General features: G+C 46.8%; 1 long non-coding RNA gene across 2 annotated transcripts; it reads left to right on the top strand.

Annotated features, from left to right (window-relative positions):
- Positions 1–1596: 1596 nt before the first annotated feature.
- On the top strand, positions 1597–17899 carry LOC135981826 (uncharacterized). Of its 2 annotated transcripts, XR_010599021.1 has the most exons (5): positions 1597–1712; positions 9179–9328; positions 9916–10564; positions 14141–14744; positions 14813–17899. It is a non-coding gene; the product is annotated as an uncharacterized LOC135981826 (long non-coding RNA). The 2 variants fall into 2 exon arrangements; XR_010599020.1 differs by lacking the exon at positions 9179–9328.
- Positions 17900–19280: the final 1381 nt, after the last annotated feature.

Raw genomic sequence — 19280 nt, 5'->3', positions numbered from 1 at the left:
TTTTTCAAAAGTTCAGTGGTTTATATTATATAGAGCCCAATCCTGCTCCCACTGAAATCAGAGTTTTTCCAGAGACTTAATTGAGACCAGTATCAGGCTACTAATGGGCCTGATCCATCAAAGTCAGTGAGAGTCTTTCCACTGACTTCCATGGGCTTTGGAGCAGGTTCAAAGCATGCTTCTCTCTGGTGAAAATAGAACTGGCCATAATTGGGCTCTCAACGTTTGAGAGGAACTTTTGAATGCATGGAGGGAACTGCTGGAGGCAGGAGATTAGGAGTAAATCAGACTTGGATGCCTATATCACTTTTTCATTCAGAAATTTCCTAAGGGGCTTTTCCCCTTCACTTGGAGACCGAGGAACTGGTATCATAAGCAATAGTCTGTCCTTGCTCAGCGCACAAATTTGCCTTGGATACCAATGGGAGTTTTGAGCAAACTGTGCAGCGTAGCCAGTATTTTCTGACCAGGAGTCTGATCCAAAGGCCATTGAAGTCAATGGAAAGACTCCCGCTGACTTCAATGGGTTTTGGATTAGGCCCTTGGCCTGTTAATGTTTATATATGTCATGTATTACCATAGCTGTATCATAGAAACTCAAGTTAATACACTGTGGCCTATTATTCAGGTTTGCCCTGGAGAAACGTCAAATGGAGGATAATTTACAAACATTGGCTCATCCATCAAGTGTCACTTACACTTCAGTAAATAGTCTCAGACATTTGTTTGAGTCACAAACACTTTGGGACAGCATGGTTCCAGTCCATTTTTGCTAATCGCACTGTAAATGCACTTTGTATCCATTCTATATACAAAATATTGTAGTTGTCCTAGTCAATTCATTTGTCAGTTTCTGCTTTGCCTTTCAAGTGCCTTTCAAAAGCACAAGATGTAAGATCAGCAGAAGGTAACGGTTTAGTCAGACAAATTTGTGAACTGTATGTATTCTTTTTTTTTTTTTTTTTAAAGAAACCCCTAACTACACTAAAGGTCAATTTCTACCCAGGCTTATCCCTGACATTAATGGGGTCACACAGAGTGGGAAGTCAGGGATCAATTAGACCCTAATACACTAGATACTTCATGCAAAAGTCAGACTTTAATCCCTGAATCTCCAGATGTGTATTTTTCAAAATGTCTTTTTATTATTGGTGCACTTAAAAACAGAACAGATACATCTTTACTTTCCACACAGTGGCAGCAAGATAAAAACAAGAACAGTCTGCAAGTTAATATGGCAAATAGGTCTGTTTTTTGTTGAAATACAATACTTGTGTCTAGGTCTTATAGATATATTTTTCTAGTGCTGTGTGATAGGCAAGGTGCTTCAGGGAACTAGTCCTCTTCCCCCTTCCCCAAAGATATTTTGTTGAAGGTTTATGCGACAAGGTATACCAGACCCTTTGAGGCCCTCAGAAGGCTCTGTGGTCCTGCCACACCCAGTCCCAGAGAAGAGCAGAAGAGAAGTCCTCCATGTGACCTAGAATGGTTGCAGGACAGCCAATGAGGTAGGCCACAGGGAGCAGCCAATCAGGGCTCAGCAGGCTCACATAAAAGGAGCTGCAAGGCCACAATTAGTCAGTTCCCTGCTGGAGCTAGAGGAGTGTAGATGTTGTGCTTGAAGGTGTGACAGCACCTTGGACAGAGCAGTGTTGGCAGAGATTAGGGGAGTGAGAAGGAGCTCTGGGACTCAACCAGAACAAGGCCATGAGGTAAGGGTGAAGAATGTGCTGAGGCTGTGGGGGAGTGGTCTAGGGAAGTATAGCAGTGATGCAATTTAGTTAAAGGGACATGGTGGATGGCTGCTATCTACAGGGTACCTGGACTGAGACCCAGAGCAGTTGGCAGTCCTGGGTCCCCCCCTTTAGCCAGTAGGGAAGTGGTTTGGACCTTGATGCTCTTTTAGTGTGAGCTGGGGCCTGACAGACCCAGAAAGGGTGAGGACATTGCTTCTGGGGGGGAAGCCCTGGAGTATGACTTGATACCAGAGCTGAGACAGTTGATAGACTGTTGGACTAATTAAGGCCCTAAACCCAAGTAGGGCTACAGTGAGAGAAAGTGCAGGGGCACACACTCTGCCAAAGGGGTGCTTGTGAGAGGTGAGTGCCACCCTGTTACACTTTATTTTCAAGGAAAATCAGCATCAGTGCTGTTTTATTATTACCAGTAGGATTTCTATGTATTAGTGCATGGCACTTATCCAAGGATTGTGTAGTGCAGAGGTCTCAAACTCAAATGACCATGAGGGCCACATGAGGGCTAGGACATTGGCACGAGGGCTGCATTACTGACACCTCTTCCCCCCCCCCCCCCACTGCCCTCAGCCCTGCTCCCACTCCACCCCTTCCATGAGGCCTGCCCCTCTTCCCACCCCTTCCCTGCCCCCATTCCAACCCCTTCCCTGAAATCCCCACCCCAACTCTGTCTCCAGGTGGTGCAGGAGGGGTGTGGTGGGGGCTCAGGGCAGGGAGTTGGGGTGTGGGGTGCAGGAGGGGTGATGGGTACAGCAAGGGGTCAGGGGGGCAGGATCTGGCCTGGCGCGTACTGGGGGCAGGGCAGGCTCTCTGCCTATCTGCCCTGCCCCCGCAACAGGCTGGAATGTGGGGAAGGGGGGGTGGAGGGGCTGTGTGTTTCTGTTGCTTGAGGCACTGCTGCCAGCAGCTCCCATTGGCCGCGGTTCCCCATTCCCGGCCAATTGGAGCTGCTGGGGGCACTGCCTAAAGCAACAGCCACACACAGCCCCTCTGCCTTCCCTCCCCCCCCTTCCCCACGTTCCAGCCTCTTCCTGGAGCTGCGCAGGGCAGACAGGCAGGGAGCATGCCCTTCTCCCAGTGCACATCCGGCCATTGCTCTGGTAAACACTGGGTGAGGGTGGGGGGCTGTGAGGGGCTCGCGGGCCGCAGAAAATCACCCCGTGGGCCGCATGTTTGAGACTCCTGGTGTAGTGGTTAGGATGCTAGCCTGGAACTCCAGAGACCAGATTGTCATTCCCTGCTCTACCATGGATTTCCTGTGTGACGTTGGGCTGGTCACTCTTTCTGGCCCAGATGCTTAAAGGTATTTAGATGTTGCTGTGCTCAGTGTTGCAATACCTACCTGACTGAGGAGACTCAATCTCTTTTCAAAAGGGATTTAGGCACTTAGGAGCCAAAGTCCCATTGGTAATCCCTGATATTTAGATTCCTAAGTGCCTAAATCCCTTTTGAAAAGAGATTGAGTCTCCTCAGTCAGGTAGGTATTGCAATGCTGAGTGCAACAATGCCTAAATACCTTTAAAAATCTGGGCCCCTGTGTGTACATTCCCTGCCTAAGACAAGGATAACAGCACATCCCTACTTCACTGGGATGTTGTGAGCATAAATAAATTAAAGTTTGAGATGCTCAGTTACTATGATAATGGGGGCTATTAAATCCCGTGGACCTTGGGTGGACAAATAGAGGAAACCACTTCATATACTTTTTACCTGCTTTACAAGTATTAACTGATGATTGCACCAAGGCAGTCTTTCCATTCATACTTTACAGAGTGAAAATATTGGGTTTAACCAAACCTGGGTGCCTCACATTCAGCCTCTAAATCGGTGGCCTGTGACTCAGATTTGCTGAAAGTTGGGCCACTTAGTGAGGTGGCTACAACTATGGATTTGGGGGGGGGGGGAGGGATAGCTCAGTGGTTTGAGCATTGGCCTACTAAACCCAGGGTTATGAGTTTAATCCTTGAGAGGGCCACTTAGGGAATCTGGGGCGAAATCAGATTTTGAAAGGTGGCTAGGGCACCTTCCCCACACTGTTCTTCAGCTGGAGTTCTGGGTATGTTCATGCTGCAGTGTAAACCCAGGATTAGTGGGACTCAAATCAGCAGACTGGGTTTGAGAAGCCAGGGCTTAAGTGTCTACACTCATTGTCAATCATCGTTAAAAAATTCTTAACCTTGGGTTTGAACCTGGGAGTCTGGCATCCATACTGCAGCATGCAGACTCAAGTCCAACAAACCATATCCCAGACATCTTAGCCCCCTCCCAAGCCTCTACTCTAGCCCTTTGTTCATGGTGCATTGTGGGAACACTTGATTGTCTATGCCGCACATGACAGGAAGTCTGAACAGCCCACCAACACATCCTGTTGAGCCGTCATTTTGGGCTGTGTGCTCCCAGTAACCGGAGCCAGCAACAGGGAGGAGGCGTCTTTTCAAAACTTCTCTTGCTTGAGCTTTCACAGAGTTCCATGATATGCTGGTGGGCAGTTCTGTGGCCTTGTCTGACCCACCAAAGGCACATGATGGAGCAGGAGGACACAGGCACGGCAGACTTGAACTGGCTGATGCTGCTCATGATACTTGGCATAGCCACTGAAACCTCCTGTGTAGACCGGAACTTCTGGACCACAGGGGATGATTGACCATCAGGGTTTACTGCACTGGAAAAGTGCATGATGCCAGGATTGTCTGACTATCAGGAGTTTATGTTCCTGGGTAGGCTGGGACACTAATCACAACACATGATGTCACAAACAATTACTGTCCCCACTGTTCTGGGGGACCCTGCATCCCTTTTGCCTTGACTTCTGAAACGATACCCAGATCACTGAAGCCCTGGCAAAAGAAGATTTTAATTACACTCCCAGCGGGTGTAACATGGGGGTTGAATGGGCATTTGGCAGATGGAAATCCTGCTGGCAATGTCTACAGACCCGTTTGGATTCCAATATGATCAATGCTGTCCTCCATATTTGGATTCCAATATGATCCATGCTGTCCTCAGTACTGAGGCTTGCTGTGCTGTTCACAATCCCCGTGAAGCCAGAGGTGAGCCATTTTCTCTGAATGGGCCTATGACAGCAAGGGGCTGCTGAACCAGTACATTCAGGCAAAGTGCCCCTGCCACAGATGGAGCTGGATGCACCTGTGCAACAGAAATCAGGGATGCTGTGTGCTCCCACATCATGGACTTGCATGGCCAATGGAAAAGAGAGACTAGTACCTTTATGTATGTGCTTGTATGTCAGGCGGAGGAAAAAGGGGTTGTTTGCTTGGGGGCTGTGTCTGCAGTGCAAAATAAGGCTTGAACCCTGGGTTCCACCTTGACTCAGGCTTGGACCCTCCACCCTCACAGGGTCCTAGAACTGTGGGTCTAAGATTTGTCTGTAGGTGGAATTGAGGTGTAGGGCTTGAGTCTGAGTCTGGTGGCAACATAGAATATGTCTGTGGCTAAACCTCCTACTTGGATTTGAAAATCACAATGAGGGGAAGGGGCATTTTCAAAATGCCCCAAGTGACTTTGACCTAAGTAGGTCCCACAAGTCAATGGGACTCATGCATGTGTAAATCATGTAGGAGCAAATTTTATAAATTCTGGCCTAAGTGACTTGCCCAGTGCCACATTGTAAGGGTAGTGGGATTAGAACTCAGGAATTCCAGGTTCTGAGCCCTATGCTCAATCCCTTACACTTGCATTGCACCTGTAGCTTCCAAACCCAGCAATCAATGCAGTTTGCAGCTACTCACTTCAGCATCATTATGCTGCAGATGGAAAACATGAAGCACAACAGAAGCAATTAGGACTAGCACAAGTTTCTGACTTGCATATAAATGTGCAATGTGTCCCATTAAGGATTTTAAATTAATGTTCGTGCAGTTTCCCGATTAAAACAATTTATTGTGCAGACATTTTCCTTTCAGTGAATAGTGGTGGTTACAAAGAATGAAGGCTTAACAGGGGGAGAGAGACGGAAATTAAAAAAAACTGCCTAGTACAGTCAAATGAGCTGCTCTGAGAGTATCTTCCAACTGCCCTGCCACTTACCTCCATGACGAATTGCTGGGAGCACCATACCTAGGTCCAGAATTATTTTAGACTCTGATGGCTCAGTCCCTTGAGGCCTTATGCCAAGTTATGGGCAGTGGTTTTGAGACTGTCTATGCTGCAATAAAGTACCTGCAGAGCCAAATCTCAGAGCCCAGGTCAATTGACTTGGGCTCAGACTGTGGGGCTAACAATAGCAGTGTAGATAATCCTGCTCAAACTGGAGCCTGGACTCTGAGACCCTCTCCCCCCGCCAGCTCTGAGCCTGGGCAGGCATGTCCACACTGTTATTTTTAGCCCCGCAGCCTGGAAGCCCAAGTTATTTGACCCTGGCTCTGAGACTCGGCACCATGGGTCTCCAAAGCAGTGTCCCTAACTTGACTGCAGGGTTTTCTTTGATGTGTAGACACCCATGGAGGCCCAACCAACTAGTGCTTGAGCTTAAAGCCATTTCACTTGTGAGTTCGTGATGGCCTCAGAGGACTAAGAGCACCAGTTCAGCAAAGGGGGTAAGTCATAGAAGATCAGGGTTGGAAGAGACCTCAGGAGGTTATCTAGTCCAACCCCCTGCTCAAAGCAGGACCAACCCCAACTAAATCAAAAGTCCTATTGAAGTTAGTGGGATTTAAGCATGTGATCAGTGATCTGCTTAACTGGCATCCAAAATCTCGTTTTGTTCTACAGCAAAACATCTGGGCTTGGGATTTGGCTTCTGGTCCAGAAAGGCTAAGATTTTATCCTGGAGGGGGTCATAGGGTAATTTAAACAACCTCAGTCTGAGATAACATGGCGTTAAAGAGCTTTAAAGAAAATAATTTTAAAATGACCCGCAAATATCTTTTGAAATGAACTAAATATATTTTTAGCTGCAGAATGTCCCAAGTAGTCAAGGATATGAGGGAGCATCCAGCATATACATGGGTTTAAAGTTACCCGCTTGCTCTCAAGTCCTATCAGAGCTTCAGACCGCTAACCCCTGCTTCCCTGTGATGTCCCAGCATGCATCAAGCTTTTTATTAGTATTGTAGATTCCAAAGACACACATTGTTATGGCTCACCAGATTCTCTGGCCTATCAAGGCTGCAGTCTGTGCTCAGAACCCTTAAAGCCATTTGAACTGGTCAGTGGAGATTTCTTCTTTTTTTAATGAACGCTCTGCTAGCACAGGGCAGCCATAATGGTTCCCATGCCACTCACCCAGAGTAGGGGGTGCAGACAGAGAAAAGAGGCATAGCCAATGCAAATCTATGCCCTCGGCGTTCTCTGGCTACAAGAATGGTCCTTTGGGGCCATAGGAAGTTGAGCAGAAGGTAGTTCTGACCACAGGTGGTTCTACTTCATGCTGCAGGATGGCCCAGGAGCCGGATGGCCCCCAAAATCAGGGACCTGCAAGAAAATCAGGGGCTAAAGAAAATCAGATCTTCAAAAGTGCACCATATACTTAAAAATAAAGCAAACAAACAAAACCCAGCCAATTCCTTGATTGTTGCTGCTATGGAGCTCCCTGGATCATGGCGCTGGTCTAGAGGCAATGTCATAGCATGGCGCACGCTGCAATCGCAGCCCCCCAAAGATGGAGGGGGGTGGGGAGGAGGAAGGTTGATTTTTAAAATCCCGCATATCAATTTGATTAAATCAATAAACGTAAAGTCCCTCCCCAAGTATATCTCCTCTCTCTTTCAGCAGCAGATATTCAGCAGCCAAAAAATTAGTTCATTTAAAAATATTTGTCGTCCCCCCCCCCCTTGTCCCTTAACTATATAGGAAAGCTGTATTTCCCTCATACCCTTTATAAAGAGAGAACAAGGAATCAACAGCTGCTGTTCAATACAGTGATCTGTGTTCACTGCATTGCTGCCACGGGCTGTAGCAAAAAAATTAAACTAATTTTATTGTAATAAAATAGTGGCTGTGGGATGAGGAACAATCATTGGCTACTGCAGCTGTACCCAATGCAGTACCATTAACAGGCGCTCTGGAGCGGTTCCTGAACAGCCATTGCCACTAATAGTGCTGTGAAGAATGGAGAACAAGGAAGAAACAAGGGCTTCTTGTTCCTACTCCGCTAGAGTGTGGGTACCGTAGAGCTGCTACCTGTAGTACAGTGCCATCTAATGGAAAGTTTGTATAACTGCAACGTGACCTCAAGCAAACTCAAAAGGAGGCTAGGTAGGGGCTTTGGAATCCCATAGGAGCCCTGCATTGTCTGAGACTTGGTCTACCCTTAACTTACACCAGGGTAGCTTTGTCAGTCAGGAGTATGACAAGCCACACCCCTTACAGACACAGCTCTGCTGACAACACCCCCGCACCCACCCCATAGATGCAGCTATGCTGACAGACAGGCTTATGGTTTAATATAAAAGGCACTCCCACAGATGTGGGACTGTCGTCTTGGTCAGAAAAACAGCAGGCTGCCTCTTCCGCCACTTCATTGGCAAGAGAGCTCCGGGTTAGAGAATTGCCAGAAAGCTTTACACCCGGAAATAGTTAAGAAGCAATCCAGGAAAGGAAGAGGTTAGCTCTTGGTAATCGGCGCTCTTCTACTTAAGCTTTCTGTACTGAAGATTCAACTGAAAAGTCTAGGCTCTCATCCCCGGACTGTGATTAAAAATGAGCTAAAATGGCAATGGAGGCTCAGGACATGAAAAACATGCTAAAGCAAGGACTTGGGTAAATTGGAGTATAGAACCTGAACATTTCAGAAGCCAAAGGGACGGAGTTCATCTTCCGCTGATGGCTATTGTAGAAAATAAGATTCCTTCCTGCTGAATCAGTTTGTCAAGGATGACCCTGTATAAGATGAAAGATCAGGCTGGGGGGGTGGGAAAAAGTGGTGGTACTCCCTCAAAGTCCACCCACAACCCAAACTCTGGCCATAAACAAAGCTCCATCCTCTCTAGTTGGCAAAATGAGATTGCACTCCCAACAAACTGAACAGTTCATCGTGATTATCCCAGTCCTTTGATCTCAGTTAATGACAGTTGGGGGAGGGATAGCTCAGTGGTTTGAGCATTGGCCTGCTAAACCCAGAGTTGTGAGTTCAATTGTTGAGGGGGCCACTTAGGAATCTGGGGCAAAATCAGTACTTAGTCCTCTTAGTGAAGGCAGGGGGCTGGACTCAGTGACCTTTCAGGGTCCCTTCTAGTTCTAGGAGATAGGATATCTCCATTAACTTATATTTATTACACTGCAGAGGTAAATAACCTGTCATATACAGTGATAATGTCCCCTTCAAATGAATGGAGGGATTTCATTCAGCTGTGAGCTGAGTTTCAGACTGTCTGCAGACTCAGTCAGGTATCCCTGTATCAGTTTACATTTGACTGTGTTAAAATTCATCTGAACAGCTGTAAAGGTTAGATTTTATTTTGTAGTGAATGAAAGTGTAGCTTCTGCAGCACCAAGATGGAAGCCCTCTAGGCTAAAGCACCTGCTTGCCACTCTGCCATGAATTATCTTAACCCAGCCCTGCAAAAGAGCCTTCCAGAGTCTGCAAAACACCCATACTATTTCTGCTGCCAGAGGTACTGGGATTGTCAGAGCTGATTGAAAAATGCCATACATTTTTTTTTAAATGTCCCCACAATTTTTGAAAACTGAATTTTTCCAGTTTTCAAAAAACTTTCCAGCATATTTGTATATTAAAAGTTGAGATTCTCAGTTTGTATTTTTTTCATTGAAAACCCAGAAAAATTCAGAGCAGAAATAATTTTGGTTTTGGCCAAAACTTTTTTTTGGAGGGGGGGAGGCGGGGGAGGAGAAATGTTTTGGTAGAAAAAAATTCTCAATCATCTCTAGTAACTGTTACTCATGTTAATTCTGATTTTAAGTGTAGTCTATGGGCAGCAACTTTCTCAGGCATGATATACTAGAAAGGATGGCTCCTGGCTTTTTAAAACTTCCCTCCTACCACACAGTCCTAACTGGGCTACTCCGATGTGAATCCTGTGACTCAGTTAAGGAGGAAAACATTGAAAGTCTGACATTTAAGAGTATGTCTACACTGCAACGTAAGCCCAAGGCCAGCAGGACTTGAGCCTGCTGGCTGGCTGTTTGTAAACCTGGGCTTGAGCATAAACACTGAAGATTGATCCTAGATTTATTATTTCAGAATTTGAGTCTCTCCGATGTCTACACTGCATTGCACAGACCTGAGTCAAACTAGCCTATCCCAGGTTTCCTAGCACCCTCCCCAGCTGTAGCTGCTCTAGTGCTGTGTGGTGCAGTGTGGGAAAACTTGACTGTCTGCCCCGCATGCTTCAGAAAGTTGTCTCAGCCAACCAACGCATTCTGCTGAGCCATCTTTTGGGTCTGCATGCTCCTGGCAACCAGAGACGGCAACATGGAGGAGTCACGATATGAAGAACTTGTCTTGCTTGGGCTTTCACTCCTGTCTTAGGAAATGGGCAGAGCATCCATGAGACACTGGTGGACGTTTTGGCAGCATTTTCTGACCTACCGAAGTGCTGGAGGAAGGGGGGGACAATGATACAGACATAGCAGACTTGCATTTGCTGATGCAGCTCACAACTCTCGGTATATCCACTGATGCCACCTATGTAGACTGGCACTTTGGGAGCAGGGCCACGAGCATGGACTTGTGGGATCACGTTGTCATGAGGACCTGGGATCACCAGCAATGAGTCCAGAATTTTCACATGAAGAAAGCTACATTTCTGCTCTGGAGCTCTGTGAGAAGCTTTCCCTGACACTCCAGCATCATGACACACCTGGAAGCTGGCTACTCCTGACTGCTACAGGTCAGTTGCTAACCATTTTGGTGTTGGAAAGTCAACTGGGTTGGGGGAGGGGGAGTGGTGGTATCTGAGACAGTCAGACATGTACTTTACCCAAAGGTGGCGGGGATACACAATATCCCTTAAGTAATTGCTGGTTTTGAGATGATGGAGTTTCCAATCTGTGTCAGGGGCCATTGATGGGACTCGTGCCCAAGGAGCACATAGTACATAAACTGCAGAGTTTATGCTCCATTGTTATGCAAGCTCTTGTGGACAACAGAGGCCAATTTATGAATGCCTGTGTGGGATGTACAGAACAATTCATGATGCCAGGGTTTTTGCTGATCAGGAGTCTACCTTCATGGGTAGCCAGGACACTATTCCCACCAAATGACATTATCATAAATGGAGTCCCCACTGTTGTTCTAGCGGACCTCATGTACACACTTTTGCCTTGGCTTATGGACCCGTAGCCTCATCTCAGAGGCCCTGGCAAAAGAAGGTTTAATTATGATCTCAGTAGGTGCAGAATGCTGACTGAGTGTGCATTTGGCAGATTGAAATCCCCCTAGTGCTGTCTACAGAACCATTTGGATTCCGGTTTAGTCAATGCTGTCCACATCACCAGAGCTTGCTGTGCTCCTCACAACCTCTGTGACGCCAGAGGTGAGCCATTGGCCCCTGAATGAACCTATGACAGTAATGGATTGCTGAACCGGTACACTTAGCCAGACAGTGCACACGTGACAGCTGGAGCAGGGTGCACACATGCAACCGAAATCAGTCTGTGCTGCCACATTCTGACCTTGTGTGGACCGATGGATTAATGTGAATACATTTATGAATGTGTTTTTACAGTAATGTTAATAGTAACTGAGGAACTCTCACTGTATGCAATGAATGAGGTGGCAGATTGTCATGAACTCTAATTATGGATGAGATGACTGTTTTTGAAATGGGGGGGGGGGAGGGCAGTCCACTGTTGGGCAAGAACTGTGGGGTTTCATTATGGATTGATGTAAGTAGATGTACAGAGAAATTGTGTTTGCATACAGCTTCCCCATTGGGTCTGTGTTTATCTTTATTATTTGAAACACCTTATAGGAAGTGATGCACTGATGGTGTAATGGGGTTCACTCATCACTCTGGCACCTCCTGCTGGCTGTCTTGGGAATTAGCTCTGCATGTTAGTGTGCTCTCTTCAGGTGGTGCCTCACCGCTGTCACACCTGCTCTAGGACCCACATCTCTCCAAGACCCACTGTTCTCTTCAGCAACACAGCCCTCTGGCCATGCTGCACACTGTGCTCCCACTTCCAGGGGACTTGCAGTCAGCTTTCCAGCCCTTGCTTCAGTGGCACCCACAGTCTGTTTAGCCACTTCCCCAGTGGCAAGGAGCTGGGGGGACCCTATAGACAGCAGCCACTTGCTGCATCCCCTCCACATCTCAGTAGCTCTCCCTGGGCCACTGCCTCGTGGACCCAGCACCCTCTTTGCCCTTGCCTCAGGGCCTCAGCCTGCAAACCCCAGCAGCCAGCCAGAAGCTCTCTTGCTCCCAGTACCTGCTAGCAGCCCTGCTCTGTCCAGGGTGCTGGCAGTTCTCTGAGGCCTCCAGAGACAGTCCTTCCTCCCTGTGCTCCCTTCCTCTGCCCTGTAGCTTTTTTTCTTTTTTCTTTTTTTTTTAATATGGGCCTGCTTGGCCCTGATTGGCTGCTCCCTTCAGCCCTTCTCTGATTGGCTGCCTCCTGTGCAGCCTCCCTAGGGCTCTATTAACCCCGTGTGGGGCAGACACCCCATCATAGATGGTAATAAATGTTCTTCATAAAAAGCCTTTAGTTGTGAACATGGCTAAATTTTACACACACACACACACACACACACACACACACACACACACACACACACACACACACACACACACACACACACACACACACACACACACACACACACACAAAATATACAGCATTGCCAGGCAGGTCAGCTGCCATGACAACACCAGTAACAAACCAACACCGAAACTGGTAATAAAACATTGAATAGTGCAAACAGTGAGACCAGGGCCAACACCTAAGTTCCCTGCTTTTAATTATTGCCTGGCTTCCCATTCTCCTTTTCCTTGGTTGTGCGTTTAGCATGCAATTGGCTCCATAGCACAGGGATGGAGGCCTGCAGAGAGGGTGGTGGCCTGCACGAGTATGTAGGACAACAGGGAGCGTATTTGCCCTGACCAGCTAGTGTTAAGTCCCAGTTGCATGGGCCACACAACTATGGAATTGTCCAATGCATTCCTGGTCTACAGCACATTGCACCATGGAGGGGTCTCGGGATGTGGCATGGGTGCAGCAGGAGCCTGTACTCTTGCAGCCATGAGTGCCAGCAGCCTTTCAAACAGTTCTTTATTTTGCACTAATCTTCCTCCTCCAAGCAACATTCCTGCTTCAAAAACTGCTCTGCCAGTCTGTCCTCGTGTTCTGCAGCCTCTCTGTGCCTTTCCACTTCCTGTGAATCCTTTTTCCTTTGCTATTGCACCTGTTTGCTGGCTCTGTCCAGAATGTCCACCATAAGTTCACAGAAGTGCTTCCTCTTGAACTGCTCCGTGACTGTTCGAAATCCCAGGCTCCTGCTGGAGTGTGGCTGAGCTGCCAAGGTACAAGGGCCTGCAGAGGTTAAAGGATCAAACAGCACATTATTGTCTCACTACTTCAAAAAAAGATTCAGGGCATCTGTGGAGAAAAGTGCCTGTGGAACTAAGCTCCCTTTAAGCTGTGCAGCAGCGTATTAAGCGCCATGCAGGCGCTCAAGGAACCCAGCCCCGGAGGACCTGTTGCATCTGGGGGAGAGGTGCCCCGACCCCAGCCCCTGACCTGCTGCGGCCAGGGGACAGGCAGCCCAGCCCTGGCTCCCGACCTGCCGCGGCTGAGGGACAGACGCCTATCCCGCGGTCCTAGCCCTGGCGCTGCTGCGGTGGGGAGAGGTGCCTTCTCCTCTCCCCCTCCCCCCCCCCAGGTACTGCTGTGGGGGGAGAGCTTGGGGGAGTCCTCTCTCCCTGCCATAGCCCTGGGGTAGCCTGCACCCCAAACCCCTCATCCCTGGCCCTACCCCAGAGGCCGCACCCCAACCTTCCACCCTAGCCCTGATCCCCTCATCCCTGGCCCCACCCCAGAACCAGCAGCCCGAGATGGAGCCCTCACCCCACTTCTGCCCCAGCCCTGAGCCCTGTCCCACACTCCAAACCCCTCAGCCCCAGCCCTACCACATGAATTTTGTTATGTGCACCAATACGGAAGTGATGTCACAGGTTATCTGCATATTGGTGCACATAACAATATTCATTCCCCACACATGGGGGAAAAATTAAAGGGACCACTGCTGTGGAATCAAAAAATGATACTTCGTAAACACTGCTTCAGTATATTGTCAGAGGAACAGTTGTTGTTCCCAGAAGCTCCATGGACACAACTGAGTTACTCAGTGAAAGAGCACAAACAATGGTAAGGGAAAATTTGCACATGTTCTATGTTTAAAAATTATAGACCACTGTAGGTTTTGGGGTGGAGGGTGTGGCTTACTACCTAAGCCTTCTCTCTCCTTTCAGGTATTCCATATTCTGGAGGATATAACAGTTCTGAGGTTGCTGAGTGGAAAAGGGACATTTTATTCCAAGAGGCCGATGTCAAGCCAGCCATGTGTGTCGGAGGTTTTCAAGCTTTTGGTGTCTGAGCAGCATATGTGATCTATAGAGATGAGCCTGGAAAAAAGGCCTTCTCTGAAATGTGACTACCTATCTGGAGTTCCTACCACAGGAAAAGTTTTTGGCTATTAGCACCCAGGACTGGGTCAAAATTCACAGGATACTGCTTTAGCGACCACATGGATTACTACCTCCCTGCAGCTTTTGCTCTAGCCTGTTCTGACTAGAGCTGATTGCATGAAGTCCAGTGGTAGATGTAAACACACGCGGTAATACAGACTCTCAAAGAACTACATAGCCATCCCCTCCACCCGGGCACACTTCTGGACTGCATACAAACCCACAGCTGTAATTCAGATACTGATTTTGTTACCCACAGACTACATTTCACTCTCCCCCTGTACCATTTACCATGTACAGGGTGCTCATTATGCTGTGGCATGGCCAATTTTGTGCAGAGTGGTGTACTAAAAGGGAAGGCAGTGTAAGGTTGTCACTACTTACACAGGTTTCAGAGTACCAGCCGTGTTAGTCTGTATCCGCAAAAAGAAGAAGAACAGGAAACTACTTACACAGGCATGCTGGGGTGTTAAAACATATGAGCTAAGTATCAAGTAAAAATTCAAATGTAAATGCTAGTTTTACTGTTTGCACTTTCCACGATCCACTTTGAATTCCATGTGGTAGTAGCAGGGGGTGAGTCCCAAGCACTGGTGTGCATCCTGCCATTAACAGATACCCACTGCTATCCCCAGCTTGTAATAACTTTTGCATTGGGTTATAAACCAGAAATCCTGCCCCTTCGTATATTAATAACAAACATGGAGCCAGAAACATATGTGGCTCCGGGGCTACTTCTACTTCTGCTGCTGGTTCTGCGGTGGGCTATTCCTCTGGGCGGGGCCGGGGGAAGGGTCATCAAAAGGTTCCTCAGAGTATAGACCCAGGACATGCTGCAGCTGTACCAGCAGCAAAGCCTCCCTAGGGACTGCTGTGAGCACCAGAGTCACTTCACTGCCTGAACCAGTACCTGCTGGCTCCCCTCTGGTGCTATATTAGATCCTGGGGTCAGAAGGTCGCCAGCCCGGCTGACCAGGCTATTGTGAACTGCTGGGGTGCAGCGCTCAGCGCCGTACCCAGCACCCGGTCAAACTCCTTATAAAAGGGGCAGGATGACGGAGTTCCCAGAGGTGTGGTTCTCATCCTTGGCTTTATGATAATTGCTCTTGACACACTTACTGCATTTCCTGCACAGGTTGCCACTCTAGTGAATTCCCAGTGCTTCCAGCTTCTTTGCTACTTCCTAGGACACATGGTCATTCCTAGTACTCCTACTGAAGTTGAATGTCTTGCTTGCCTCACACCTGAGCTTTACCAGAATCTGGCTGTCGTCCCATGACCAGGGAGCTCCACAAAGGACTTTGTCTTGTTGGTGGTCACTGCAAACATATGTAAATGTTGACTGTTTGCTGCTTAGCAGTCAGAATAAATGGAATGTTTAAACACCGAGCAGCTGCCCTTGAATGAGGAGGTTGCTTTTGTTTTCTGGGAGTCAATTGGCTAGTCTTGAGATAGAAAGGACAAAGAACACCAGCCCATGAGATTTGTGGGATAGCATTGGTGCACTCTCAGGACATGAGTCTGGGGGACCAGGGCCCAAGCTGTGTCCATATGGAAAAATGATGGCGCTTGGACCCGACTCCTAGTGGGTCTCAGTCTCACCCCAGTCTCTAACCCCTTGTCAGATTCTGGGGCCCAGGCTTGGAGGATTTACTGGCCCAAGTCAGACAGAATTGAGTGTTGATGGAAAGGGGCTTTTGGCTCAAGCCTGAGACTGAGTCTGGGTTTATATTGCAGTGTAGACATACCCTAAGTGTTACTGATGAAGGGATCTTTTGATCCCAACCTATTCCCAGTGAAGCTCCAGGTAATAAATGATAAGATTTGGCTGTTTTAGGATGTGTCCTCTTCACATCTACTTCTGAATGAGATTTACTGATGAAATCACTGTCAGACTCCGAAAAGGAGCCATCTGGTGAAGATAAAACTAACGGATGTGCTTTCATTCCATATAGCTTGATCGGCATTTTTGCAGGAACTGCCTTGTTCTATATTTTCCTCTGAATGTGACTATAACTTGCTTTTGCTGACTTGTTCACTGTTACCCCAGGCACTACTCATTGCTTATTTCTATGACAGTAGCATCTAGAGACCCCAATCAGGATCATCACTTATTGTGCTATGTTTTGAAGAAAATGGGGCCTGCCACAGATAGCCGTGCAGAGCTTATTGCAGGATTGAGATCTAAATAGGCAAGACAAATACCTAAAACAGGTAAGAAAGATGGGGAGCAGATAGATGAAGTGACTTTCCCACGGTCACACAGGGAATTGGTGGCTGAGGTAGGAACTGAACCCAGATCACCTGAGTCCCAATCCAGTGCCTTAATCACAAGTCCTTCTTACCTCCCCAATAAATGATAGACAGACTATTCCTTCCTTCTATATTTCCTAGATGCCTGCTCTTGTAGGAGAAGGAGAGAGAGCCTGGAGCACTGGGCCTGGTGCAAGAGCTGAGGCCTGAACCAGAGGCCATGTATTAAAGTAGATGTTTACAAATTCACTGTCCAATATATGACCTTGGCAAAAGTAGTGCTACTGTCGTTAAAACACAGACAAGCAACAGATACTGGGTAGGTGTGAGAACACGCTCCAGAAGATGAGCCCAGGAACATCCTGACCTAACACCACATAAAAGGATGTTTGCCTGAGATACCTAGAGCACGATATAAGGGGAAGTAACAAGCAGATGTCATGAAACACGTAAGGTGGTACATAAGTTGTTTGTCTATAAACGTTGGGACTTTGTGTGGCTGAGGGAACAGCAGAGACTCCTGCTACTGACTGAGCTGCTCCTTGCCACAGGGCACTCATGTACTTGTAACCATGGAGCCACAACACTAGGCCTGTCTTGAGGGCAGTAAACAGGGCCTAGTGCTTTTGTCATCAGCCTGAGTCTGTGGTCTTTCGAGGTCTGCTGAGCATCTGTGCAAGGCTGGGACAGCATACGGAGAGAGCACACACCACTTACCTGACAACAGCTCGCTGTTCCCTTCTTACTGGATGCTTCATTTATCATTCCACGATGCAGACAATTAACAACCCTGACTTAATTGTACAAGTATTAATCGAATGGTAATTTGCTGTGTAATGATTATCTAGTTCTGCTGCTAGAAGCTAAAGAAAGCAGATGGTCCAAGCACATCTGTATTTAACTGAAAATATACTTCAAAACAATAAAACCTATACCTCTAGAAAGCCACCAGAAAGGTGTGTGGGGAGAAAATCCACTCTTCCTAAACAGCTACAAAGGGCAAAAATTCAGCTCTGAGAGCCTCCTTGCCTAGTTCACCTTCTCTATTTTTAAGAGAGGTCACATCAGTAGGAGATCCACATAGGGAGAGGAAGGAGAATATCTGAGCTGCGCTAGACCATGTGGAACAGAGAGTAGAGCTTTGACCTAAAAAGACTGGATGGTGTCAGCATTAAGGCCTGGTCCACACTAACCCCCCACTTCGAACTAAGGTACACAACTTCAGCTACGTTAATAACCAGAGTTACAAACTGACCAGTCAACCGCACAGCTCATTTGGAATCGGAAGAACACAATCAGTAGAGACAAAAAAAAAAAAGGCAGTACTGTGTTAAATGTAAACTACTAAAAATAAATGGAAAGCAGCATTTTTCTTCTTCATAGTTAAGTTTCAAAGTTGTATAAAGTCAGTGTTCAGTTGCAAACTTTTGAAAGAACAACCATAAAGTTTTGTTCAGAGTTACAAGTAGGGCTGTCAAGCAATTTCAAAAAAATTAATCGTGCTGTTAAACAACAATAGAATATGATTTATTTTAAATATTTTTGGATGTTTACTACATTTTCAAATATATTAATTTCAATTACAACACAGAATACAAAGTGTACAGTGCTCACTTTGTTTTTTATTTTAAATATTTGCACTGTAAAACAATTTTTTTTCAGTAAACCTCATACAAGTACTGTAGTGCAATCTCTTTATCATGAACGTTGAACTTAGAAATGTAGAATTACGTAAAAACAAAAAAACAAAACAAAAAAAAAAAACCCTGCATTCAAAAATAAAACAATGTAAAACTTTAGAGCCTACAAGTCCACTCAGTCCTACTTCTTGGTCAGCCAATCACTCAGACAAACAAGGTTGGTTACAATTTGCAGGAGATAATTTTCCCTGCTTCTTGTTTACAATGTCACCTGAAAGTGAGAACAGGTGTTCACATGGCACTGTTGTAGCTGGCATTGCAAGATATTTACGTGCCAGATGCGGTAAAGTTTCATATGTCCCTTCATGCTTCAGCCACCATTCCAGAGGACACGCTTCCCTGCTGATGATGCTCGTTTAAAAAAATAATGCATCAATTAAATTTGTGACTGTACTCCTTGTGGGTAGAATTGTATGTCTTCTGCTTTGTTTTACCCGCATTCTGAATATATTTCATGTTATAGCAGTCTTGGATGATGACCCAGCACGTGTTCATTTTAAGAACACTTTCACAGCACATTTGACAAAACGCAAAGAAGGTACCGATGTGAGCTTTCTAAAAATAGCTACAGCACTCGACCCAAGGTTTAAGAATCTGAAGTGCTGTCCAAAATCTGAGAGGGACGAGGTGTGGAGCATGCTTTCAGAAGTCTTAAAAGAGCAACACTCTGAGGCGGAAATTACAGAATCCAAACCACCAAAAAAGAAAATCAACCTTCCGCTGGTGGCATCTGACTCAGATAATGAAAATGAACAAGCATCAATCCGCACAGCTTTGGATCGCTGTCAAGCAGAACCTATCATCAGCATGGATGCATGTCCTCTGGAATGATGGTTTAAGCATGAAGGGACAGATGAATCTTTAACACATCTGGCACGTAAATACCTTGCAACGCCAGCTACAACAGTGCCTTGTGTATGCCTGTTCTCACTTTCAGGTGACTTTGTAAACAAGAAGCAGGAAGAATTATC

Source organism: Chrysemys picta, chromosome 2 (genome assembly GCF_011386835.1).
Source record: "Chrysemys picta bellii isolate R12L10 chromosome 2, ASM1138683v2, whole genome shotgun sequence".
In the NCBI taxonomy this organism is placed as follows: Eukaryota; Metazoa; Chordata; order Testudines; family Emydidae; genus Chrysemys; species Chrysemys picta.
The sequence above is the reverse complement of the archived record's forward strand: the minus strand, read 5'-3'. Positions and strand labels throughout refer to the sequence as shown.